This window comes from Poecilia reticulata, linkage group LG19 (genome assembly GCF_000633615.1).
Source record: "Poecilia reticulata strain Guanapo linkage group LG19, Guppy_female_1.0+MT, whole genome shotgun sequence".
In the NCBI taxonomy this organism is placed as follows: Eukaryota; Metazoa; Chordata; class Actinopteri; order Cyprinodontiformes; family Poeciliidae; genus Poecilia; species Poecilia reticulata.
In genome coordinates this window covers 2,063,254-2,074,607 of record NC_024349.1, presented here as the reverse complement: position 1 = coordinate 2,074,607, position 11,354 = coordinate 2,063,254, and the positions used below count along the sequence as shown (strand labels likewise).

At 39.0% G+C, this 11,354-nt stretch overlaps 1 long non-coding RNA gene and 1 pseudogene across 1 annotated transcript; one reads left to right on the top strand and one right to left on the bottom strand.

Moving 5' to 3' along the window:
- Nucleotides 1–11,121, bottom strand: part of LOC103481109 (alpha-1,6-mannosylglycoprotein 6-beta-N-acetylglucosaminyltransferase B-like) — a 21,705-nt pseudogene extending 10,584 nt beyond the window's left edge.
- Nucleotides 2,049–3,280, top strand: LOC103481108 (uncharacterized). Its single transcript, XR_536224.2, has 2 exons — nucleotides 2,049–2,543; nucleotides 3,128–3,280. It is a non-coding gene; the product is annotated as an uncharacterized LOC103481108 (long non-coding RNA).
- Nucleotides 11,122–11,354: the final 233 nt, after the last annotated feature.

Below are 11,354 nucleotides of genomic sequence, written 5' to 3'. Positions count from 1 at the left end.
GTTAGCTTAGCTTATAGCAGTGTAGCTAATCAACCACCGCTGTGTTAGCTTAGCTAATACCAGTGTAGCTAATCTGCCACCGCTGTGTTAGCTTAGCTAATAGCAGTGTAGCTAATCAACCACCGCTGTGTTAGCTTAGCTAATAGCATTGTAGCTAATGAACCACCGCTGTGTTAGCCTAGCTATTAGCAGTGTAACTAATCAACCACCACTGTGTTAGCCTAGCTATTAGCAGTGTAGCTGATCAACCACCGCTGTGTTAGCTTAGCTAATAGCAGTGTAGCTAATCAACCACTGCTGTGTTAGCTTAGCTAAAAGCAGTGAAGCTAATCAACCACCGCTGTGATAGCCTAGCTAATAGCAACAGTAGGTAATCAACCACTGCTGTGTTAGCCTAGCTAATAGCAGCAGTAGCTAATCAACCACTGCTGTGTTAGCCTAGCTATTAGCAGCGTAGCTAATCAACCCCAACGATCAGTTATTAATAATCACAAAATAAACATCAAGCCTGAAAACATCAAACTGTAACGGACTGAATGTTTTGTTCTGTATGTGGGAAATGTTTCAGTGGTTTTTGTGTTGAATCCTGTTACGCTAGTGGAGCTGTTGTCAGCCAGTTGCTATGGCAACGAGTCTGCGTGTAGCGTAGCCCACACAGAGAGCGAGAAAAAGAAAGGATGCGAGTGACTTTGAGTTGCTCTGAACGGGTTTTCTGCGTTATTTTCCCGTTTAGCGCACTGCGCTACGTGAACACTGTCTGCATCTCCAGGTTTCATTCAGTTAACCGTTTACGGATGGCGGGTTAAAGAATCGCCTCTCTTTGCCCTCCAGCGTTGTGCGCATGTGCTAAAAATGTCCGCCCTTATCCGAGGTTTTTTAGGAAAACTGCACCTTCATCTGCGGCGAGGCCGTCTCGCTCCGGTACGGCTTCATTCTTCTTCCGGCCCAAATCCAACTTCCAGACATCCTGTCCACTCTGGACCGGATGAACTTGACCGCCGGACTGCTGCTGCCGCCGCTGATCACCTCATAGAGCGGACTGAGAGAGTCCCGAACGAAGGCCTGCGAACCACCAACCCAAAACAGACTCAAAAACAAAAAAACTCCACGTCTCCTATGAATCTGTAAACGGAACCATAGCTGCTCTAACAGAAATACCTGCTTCGTATAAGAAGGAGTTTGGTGACGCCATGATGCTGCCGTGTGGTTCCGCCCAGGCTGGGTTGGGCAAAAGTCTTCCACCTGACTCAGATACACCAAAATGGAGCAGGTGGAGCCATCCACCCCGTAAAAGGCGTAACAGGCGTCTGACTGCCAGCGCGCCCTCAGGAACTGACTCACACACATTTAAAAAGGCTGAATTCACATGTTTGCCTTTTGGTTTTACAAGCAAATATTAAAGACGCAACGGAAACGAGCGATTATGTAAATAATTTGATGATTAATGGGGTAAAGAAGAATTGTATCAGCTTTTATCTGGATTGTTTCAAATATGTCTGCAACGAGGGGAAATTCTGTCTGTGAGGATTTTATGTAAAACAGTGAAAGCTGCCGAAAGCAAAACGTGGTGGTGGTGTGATGGATTGAAATTTGGTTATTTCAGAGGYTGAGTAGTTTGATTTGGCTGATGCAGTGGTCAGATTCAACCAGCAGGGGCAGTCTAGCGCTTGCGCTAGCTATAGTGAAGAGCACCGGAACTTCCTCCGTAGATAATAATAATAATCGATATATATATATATACACACACACCTGTAGATTGTACATTTGTTTCTTAACTTTCAGAAAGATTGTGAGTTTTTTTTTTTTTTGGACGCTCTGAATGTTAAATTTCGTTGTTAGCTCTGTTAGCTCCACTGTTAGCGCCGTTGCTAAGATACGGCTGTGTCAAATGAGATAATCATAGCTGTAGCAGAAGCACCGTGTCCGGCTCTTTTATTAAAATTCTCCCTTTCTGTTGGTATGAGTATATATATTTACACACCTGTAGATTGTACATCTACAGTTATTCCTTAACTTTCAAAAAGATTGTGAGGTTTTTTTTTGTTTTTTTTTGGACCCTCTGAATGTTAAATTTCGTTGTTAGCTCTGTTAGCTCCACTGTTAGCGCCGTTGCTAAGATACGGCTGTGTCAAATGAGATAATCATCGCTGTAGCAGAAGCACCGTGTCCGGCCCTTTTATTAAAATTCTCCCCTTCTTCAGGTATGAGTATATACATATACACACACCTGTAGATTGTACATTTATTTCTTAACTTTCAGAAAGATTGTGAGTTTTTTTTTGGACGCTCTGGATGTTAAATTTCGCTGTTAGCTCTGTTAGCTCCACTGTTAGCACAGTTGCTAAGCTACTGCTGTGTCAACGTTGATATCGTTGTGTATGTTTGTAAGTTAACGAGATAATAATAATAATCGCTGGAGCAGAAGCACCGTGTCCGGCTCTTTTATTAAAATTCTCCCCTTCTTCAGGGCTTTTACAGTGGCAGCAGCATGATGTGGGAATATTCCTGTTCATGAAGGACTGGTCAGATTTCATGGAACTAAAGTGGGTTGTCCAACATTACAACTAAATATTTAGCTCCAAGCAAAACAGTTAACAAGCTAAATACTTTGTTTCAAATTAAATATTTAATCCCAAAAATAAATATTTAGTTGGCCAGTAAAATGTTTAGCCTCAATCTAAGTATGTAGTTTGGAGATAAATATTTMATTTGTAAACTAAATAACTACCATTAGACTAAATATTTGGTTTGAAGCTAAATATTTAACTTGCTAACTCATTTTTTTTCTACCAAGTTAAATATTTAGCCAAAAACTAAACTATGAAGTAAATATTTAGTTYACTGAGTTTGAATCTTTGACATTCACAGATGACTGAATATTATTTACTCTGTAGCTGCAGTGAGAAACACTTTGAKTGAAAAGCGTTTTATAAATTCAGTGCAGAAAATCTTTCCAGATTTAAAAAAGATTAAAAAACATTTGTTCACAGTTCACCTTGTGTTGATCTGCCACAAAAAAAAAACAATAAAAACCATGGCTGTAATGTGACAAAATGTAAAAACTGTGTTATTATGGTTGTCCAAACKTCAAAATGATAAAATAAACACTTTCATTCTGCACATGCAGCGTAAATGTCTCACCTCCACCTTCTCCGCACACACTGGGAAAGCCGGATCTGTCGGCACCTCGCACGTCTCATCAGGTCCTGCAGGAGAGACGGGAACAAAAGCAGCATTGTGCTAAATAACTGTAGCTTTGATAAACAACGTCCTGAACGAGCATCAGAGCTGCCATGTCTGTGCCTGGCATCAGAGCCGCTTTCCCGTAAACCGCCCAGCATCTCCAGCCAACAACGTCAATCAACACACACACACACACACACACCTGAGCCACCTGCTTCTTACCAAACATCCCCATTTACACTGGGAGCTGCAGCCAAAACACACAACTGTGTAAAGAAACGTCTTAAAACTAAAGAAAAACGATAAGAAAACCAGCGGCGGGACGTTCCTCACTGGAGAAACAAAAGCACGAGCTGGTGAAAGGAATCCTGGGTAATCTGGTGTGTTTTTTTTACTTTTTATGGGTGTGAGGTAATGTGTGCTGGATGCAGGTTTCTGCTCATATTAATCAGAATAAAACTAATTTAGTTAAAGGAGCAAAACTTCAACATGTTTTTACTCAAGTAAAAATAAAAGTTTCCATCCGAGAGAAAAGAGTTAAAAAGTATTTGGTAAAAACTCGACTGAACTAACTGATCAAATCGTCAATTAATGTTTAAAACTTACATCACCAGATGTAACCAATGACAGACAAAGTTATGTGGAAATGTTGGTATTTTAAGGATGAAAATGGAAATAAGTCGTATAAGTAACATAAATATAAAATAAGTATTAGGAAAAAATATCTTCTTATTTTGGCTCTACAAAATAAAACAAAAGAAACATTTTCCAAATTAATTTTTTCCAATATAAAACCTGAAACTTTAACAAAAACAAACAACTTGTTTGCTTTTAATTCAGTGGGTAGAAAATCCAGAAGTTTTACTCAGGTAAAAGTACAAAGGAGTAGTAGTAAAAATACTCCTAAAGGTACAAATACATATAATTAATTACGACCAAACTGAGTCTCGGCAGGGCAGCAGATGTTCGGTTTAACTTTGTTTCCGCTTTGGGACTTTTTAAACGTCTATTTCAGGGCTTCATCTTAAAAAGCCACCTGAGTCCACTGACCTTTGACCCTCGTTCACCTGTCCTCCGGCTGTAAAGTGAGTTAAACCTGCTGCTGAGACGTTTACAGTTGTTGAGAAACAGGCTCATTTTCTCAGCTGAAGCACTTTAAATAACAATTTAACTATAAAAACATGAAGTTTCAGAAATCAGAAAACGTTTCTGTCTCAGATCAGCTTCAGTCTTTTCTAAGCAACATTAGAAACACACTAAAATATGCAAACTAACTAATAAATATTCTCCTTTTTTAAATAAGAAAATAAAAATTTCTTTGCCTAAAATGTAATGATGTTGTTTTTCTGTAGAGATTTAAAACTTTGCCACTGGAGGAGTTTTAAATGGAAAATGTTTGGATTTCTGTGCAGCTTTGGCTCCATTTCTGCTCTGGAAAATTAGTTTTTTCAGTAAATTGAGTCTTTTTTTAATCCGTCTACTCCTGTTAACGATTAATGAGCCAAATGTTTTACCAGATTAATCGTTTTGATCAATCAGGAGGAAAGAAAAACTATTTTCCTGTAATTGGTTTGGGAACTTTTCATTATTTTTCACCAACATCCTAAAATGCATCAATTCTCTTTCTGCAAAAGTTTTGCTTTTCAAACTTAACAATTTAAATAAAATGGCGGATCTTTAAAAATCACACTTTTTCTTATTTGTTCAGTTAGTTGTTATCTGGGCTGCATTTTATTTATATTAGTAATAAAAGTGAACTGATCAAAAGTGAATTTATCAATTATTGCTTATAAAAGTGTAAAATAAAAATTCCTCTATATTACAGTTGATGCTCCGTTTTGCTTTAAATTCAGAATAAATCAGAGAGTTTTTGTAGGAAGTCATAAAAAGGTTTAAATACTTTTCCGGACATATTTTCCTTCATTTCAGGATAAATTTTAACGTGAATTTTCACATTAAGTAAGACAGAAATGAGCTGGATTTTAACATTTCCTTCTTAAAATGTTTCAGAAACTAAAAGTTCTGGTTATAAATGGAACCTGAACTTAATTTAAACTTTCTACACTTTTAGATTTTACATCTGAAAAATGTTTATGAGTAAATAAATGCACTTTATTTACAGAGATTCTGACCAGTAGCAGTAAACACTAAGGAGATGAATGAATGAATGAAGTGTTTCCTAAATAATGCATTAATCATCAGAACAAATCAAATCTACCGGATGGCCTCGGACCTGTGCTGTTATAAGGTCTGATGTTAATGTGTGGCGTGGAGGCCTGATGATGATGATGGTGATGAAGGGCGAGCTGGTCGAGCCTCTGAGACACTTTCTGCAGCTCCGTCTCCACCAGCTGGGCCAGTCCCTGCTGGTCTTGTCTGAAGCTGGGAGACAGACAGGAGCAGGCGATGGTTACGTAAGCGGCACAGATGGTGAGATTTTGCTTGTTCGGGTCTCAACTGCCTCTAAAAACCCATCAAAACGCTTGAAAAAAATAAAAAGTTCAGGTTTTCTGGCGTCTGGAAAATGAGCCATTTCAAAAACCTCCCAATTGTTGAGCCAAATTTGACTGGCACTTAGCAACCGTTACCTAGCAACCCCTGCTAGGTCACCTAGCAACTCAAGTGGAGCTGTACAATGGCTGCTGGAAAAAAACAAAGAGTTTTGTTTTCGACTTACCATCCAGAAACCACTTGCTGCATTGTTGTTGCTTGTGCAGGAGGCTCCACTTCTGCTTTTCAAAGATGTACGGTTGTATAATTGCCCATTTGCAAATTTAAAGTACAATTAAAACCCCAAACTAACTTTCTTTTTATGCAGATAAATTGTCTAAATTGATCCTTATCTACATATTCCCATGCAGATTGTGGCATTTTCATGAAAATTAGCTTAATTCCGTCTCAGTGCTGCCCTCTTCAGGTTGAACGGTGGCTACTGCAGGTGGATTTTCCAATTGGTTACAATGGAAAGGTTTGGTTGATGATGACACTCTCATCAACACCCTCATGACAGAACTGATTATTCACATGTTGTCACCATTAAAACCTCCAATCACAGAAAAAGTTACTAAATTAAGCAACAAGTCGGCGTCTGTTGTCCTGTTACTCGCCCAGACGCTTGGCCACGCCCCCTTGTGTCTATTGGCTCCGCCCACTTTGGAGTTTTTCCCAAATTTGTCTGGGGGCGGAGCTTCTGCTCCACAATGACTGGATTAAACTTTAAAAAGTTGAACAATGAAGCCCTGTTTACCGTGACTGAACGTCTCACTTTGGAAATTGGGTTTTATCAATAAGAGAAACGTATTTTCAGCGAGTCAGATGTAATTCTGACGGGTGACCACCGGAGGCAGCACATCATTTCCTAATCGGCTTTAACTTTTGACAACTTCACATRGATTTATAAAATTAAGTTAGCAGGTCATTCTGTGACACGTAAAACAGTAAAAATGTTTTGTGATAAAGTAAAAAAACGAAATCAAGCTAATTCACACCTTTCGCTTTACAGTAGCAGAACTTTCACTACAAAATAAATAAAAAAAACAGCAAAAGCTAGTGCTGCACAGGATTAAACACAAAATAAGTTCTTTCAAAGTGCTTTTCTTGACGTTTTGAGGGGAAATGTACCTCTGCAGCAGTGAACTGAGGTCATTCCTGCTCGTCTGGGTTTTATCCCTCTTACTGCTCAGCTTCTGCACCTGAGCGTTCAAGGCCTCCAGTCGAACAGCCAGCATGTGGAAGCGAAAACCATCGCCTGGAATACGAAGAACAGACAGACAGTTATCCCATTTAATGCCACACACTCCTTCAAAAACACTTCCAGTTCAAATCAGCTAACATACAAGTAAGTTTTTAGCAGATATGAGATTGTTTTAAATCTATAATCTCTTAATATTGATGGAAAGGTCCTAGTTCCACTGGCAGATTATTTAACTCACAACAATATATTTTTACCAGTAATATGTAAAATAATCTGCCAATGGACAAGTAGTTTCTTTTTACTGATATTAATAAATTACTTACTTACAACAAGCTCCTATAATTTGCTGAAAAGTTAGTTTTGTCTAAGATGTTTGCACTAGAATTAGACCAAAAATACTTGGTGAAATGTTGTGTTTTTGCAGTGTAACTGCCGCAGATTCACTGAAAAACACAAAATCTTAGAGTATTTTAGGTCTAGTTCTGGTGTAAATGTCTCAATGCAGTTGAAATAAGTCAAAGCAAAGTTACAAGTAACGTTTCATCAAAATATAGGAGCTTCGAAGTTCGTTTTGTCTTATTTCAGTTGTATTAAAATATCTGCACTGGAAACTAGACCAAAAATACTTGGTAGGATTTTGTGTTGTTTTTTTTTGCATTGAAGTCATGTTGACAATTTTTCAGTGAAATAAATAATTTCAAAAACCAAAGTTAAGCTAAAAACCTGTTTGTAATTTCCCACAGAGGCAGAATGAAAAGTGGACATTTGGTGATAAATTGGAGCTCATTCATCAATGTCTCTTCTGTAGCAGTTTTTCCTTCATGTGTCGCCTGAAACTTCCAACAAACCTGTTTTCTGACAGGCTCTTTGTACACAAGTTGAGGTGGGCAACTCAAAGCACGAAGCTGTTGTGGCCGAAGAGCAGCGGCGGGTTCCACTGTCTCTCAGAAACAAATTTCGTCGAACAGGACCGGAAAAAGACGGGAATGTTTGGATCAAGTATCATTTTCCAAGGGGGGGGGGATTGTGAGTCACCAGTGGTCACCATGTTTCAGTTTCTCACACAAGCCATTTTGTTTGTTCAAATGTTAAGTCCAGTCGTGTTTTAAACGTTCCGAAAACGGCTCACGCACGCTAAAAAGCACGAAATCTAACCGAGTGTTTTTGTTACAGCCTCTGGTGCAAAATATCTTCGCTCACTTCAAATGAGGCGAAACTGATTTAGGAGAAAAAAATAATTTTCAGCAAGAAATATGAACTCATTGTAAGTCACAAATCCTTAATATTGATGAAAAAGTTATAGTTTCACTTCCATATTCCACTTATAAAAACGTCGTGTTATTAGTGAAATAATCTGCCAGTGGAACTAGAACTGGTTGCTAGGCTACGGGCTGGGGTTGCTAGGTAACGGCGTCAGAGGAACTAGACGTTTTTCATCAAGATTAAGGAATTATTAACTTAAAACAAGTTGCTATAAGTTGCTGAAAAGTTACTTGTAACTTAGTTTTGTCTTATTTAAAGTGTACCAAGATATTTCCAATAAAAACTAGACCAATAAAATACTTGGTTAGATTTTGTGTTTTTGCAGTGTGGAGATCTATTTTACACACAATAAAGCTCCTTAAACCTATTAAATTTATTTTCTTTTTTCAGGGTTAGGGCAAATTATTCTTTGGTAATTATATTTTAGTCAGTTTTGCCTATTTCGCTGTTTTAGGGCCTCCATCACTTTAGATCCAAATAATCAGCCCAGCTCAAAGTTTTGCACAGGAAAATGGCTCCAAACAGATGCGCAATTATAAAACCGTACATGTTTGAAAAGCCAAAGTGGAGCCTCCTGCACAACCAGCTAGAATGCGGCAAGTGGTTTCTGGAAAGTGAGTCGACACAAAACATTTTGCCTTTTCCAGCAGCCATTGTACAGCACATACTGCGGTAAAACCAGCTGAGCAAATGTGTTGGAACTCTGCTTGGTTGCTAGGTAACGGGTGGAATTCTGCTGGGGTTGCTAGGCAACGGCACAGTGCCTGCTGATTTGTGACAGTACGGTTTTTGAAATATTTTCCAGACATCAAAAAACATAAACTTATTGTCATAAAACTGCTGGGTTTTTTTTTTTTTAAGTGCTTGGTCTGTTTTTATAAACAAATGGAAGCACAAAAAGGTACAAAATGTGAATCCATCCATCCATCCATTTTCTTTCACCCTTGTCCCTCAGTGGGGTCGGGAGGGTTGCTGGTGCCTATCTCCAGCTAGCGTTCCGGGCGAGGGGCAGGGTACACCCTGGACAGGTCGCCAGTCTGTCGCAGGGCAACAAAACAAAACAAAATGTGAATTGTATATAAAAGTTCCCCTTTAATAAAACCGATTAATTTCCACAGTAACAGGTTTACATTTAAACTGTTAAATTAATGAACCAGATTTGGACGTGAGAAGCGCCTCAGTGTGATCAAAAACGTCCCCATTACTCCAGAAACGGATTTCTCCGTTTCAAAAACAAAGCTCTTCATCATTCACGCTTCTCCTCGTCGCAGAAACAGCTCAGCAACACAACAGTATTTTGGTTTAGAGTCGACCACAAACCCACAGCCGTCAGGCGAAGGAGGACAAATGAGCGTCAGGACCCACCGCGAACTGTGTACAAATCTTCACCTAACACTTCGGAGAACCGGTTTTAATCCCTGAGCCTCCACATGTCTCTTCCTTTCTCACGTGTTTGGATAATTTGATTCCTTCCCGTTTAAAAATACATCAAACATTTCATATTGTATGTTTAAAGAGTCTCAGCTGCAAATCCAAATTTTCTGCTCAACTGATCTTGGCTTGTGTGTGTGTGTGTGTGTGTGTGTGTGTGTGTGTGTGTGTGTGTGTGTGTGTGTGTGTGTGTGTGTGTGTGTTACTCTTCTCGTCAGGTGACTTCCCAGCAGCAGTTTCACTCCTGGTCATCTCAGGAGGCACCCAGAGGCCCTGCAGCAGCAGGGTGACCACAGACACACACAGGCAGAGCACCAAGCAGCCACTAGAGGGCGCAGCACAAACTCAAAATGAGAGAAGAAAAAACAACTCCTTGATTTTTCTCATTTGGTCCAAATACAAAATAAAATAATGTGCTGTGTATGGAGGTTTGTTTACTTATGTGGATTTTGACATGGATTGATAGAATTAGAATTCTAAGTTTAAAGTCAAAATTTTGAGAGGGAAAAAATCAAAACTCTGAGAATCCTGATATTAATATCAGAAATATGAGGAAGAAAAATAAAAACTCTCAGAAAATGTCAAATTTTGAGAAAAAAAAATCTAAATTTTGAGAAAAAAAGTCAAAAGTCTCCAAAAAAGTCTGAATTCTGAGATTAAAGTCAAAATTTTGACATTACCACTGAAAATAAAATCTACCTTTAGGAATAAATAAAGTAATCTGAGTTAATAGAAATCTAAGAAAAAAGTCAGAATTTGAGAAAAAAAAATTAGCCAGTATTTTATTTCTTTTTTCTTTTTTGGCCCTAATCCTGTTCCGTAAAACCAGATGAGATTCAAAGACCTTAACAAATCTAAAAAAAAATATTTCAAAACACCACTTTGAGAAGACTAGAGATCTTTTTCCATTAATTTGGTGGAGTTCAGAGAAACGACTCACCTTCGAGGCCGCAGAGCGACACGCATCGCGTCCTGTTCCCAGAATCTCTCTGCCAAAACAACAGCAAAAGAAACTCTGAGCTCATCCTGCTGAGTATCCTGTTATGTCTGAGGCTGAGGGCCACTGGCCTGTTTTTGGATTCACACAGTTTTACCCTCCATTAAACTTTCCTGTTGCTTCCCAGATTACACAAAACTGATCAGTGTTTCCATGAATTGCGGTTCAAACGAGCAGCTTTCTGTTTGTCAGAGATGCTGAACACAAACAATTTTCTCTGTCATCAGTCCGTTCTTCTAAGACTGAAATAGCAAAACACACACAAACACACACGCATACACACACACACACACACACACACACACACTCACCTCCTTGAGTCTTTGTCCAAGAAATTCTGTCGGTACAAAACCACACAGAAACAAAAACAACAGAAACAAATCTGAGTCTGGGAATCTTCTTCTTCTTTTTTAAAATCTTTTTTTACTCCGTCTTCGGCCCTGCCTTTTCTCTAACCCATAGCCTATGAGAGGGCATCCTATGGTTTCCATGGCAACCGCGCTCCCCTTCAGTGGAAACAATACCCAGAGTGGCACTTAGGTCTTTCAGGGGAAACAATGGAGCCCACGCCAGCGGACGACAGCGTCTTTCAGTCTCAGTGCTGAGACGAAAGGCTCGGCCGCTTATTGAAATGGAGAGTTTGGCTCTTCATGAAGCAATAAAACAGAAAGCAAGACGACAACAAAGCAGGAAATACTCAAAAAGTGGAAAGCTGAAATTCTGACTTGGGTAAAAGCTGGAATCTACAAGTTTTTCATTTATTTCTTAGATCTGATTGTGATGACT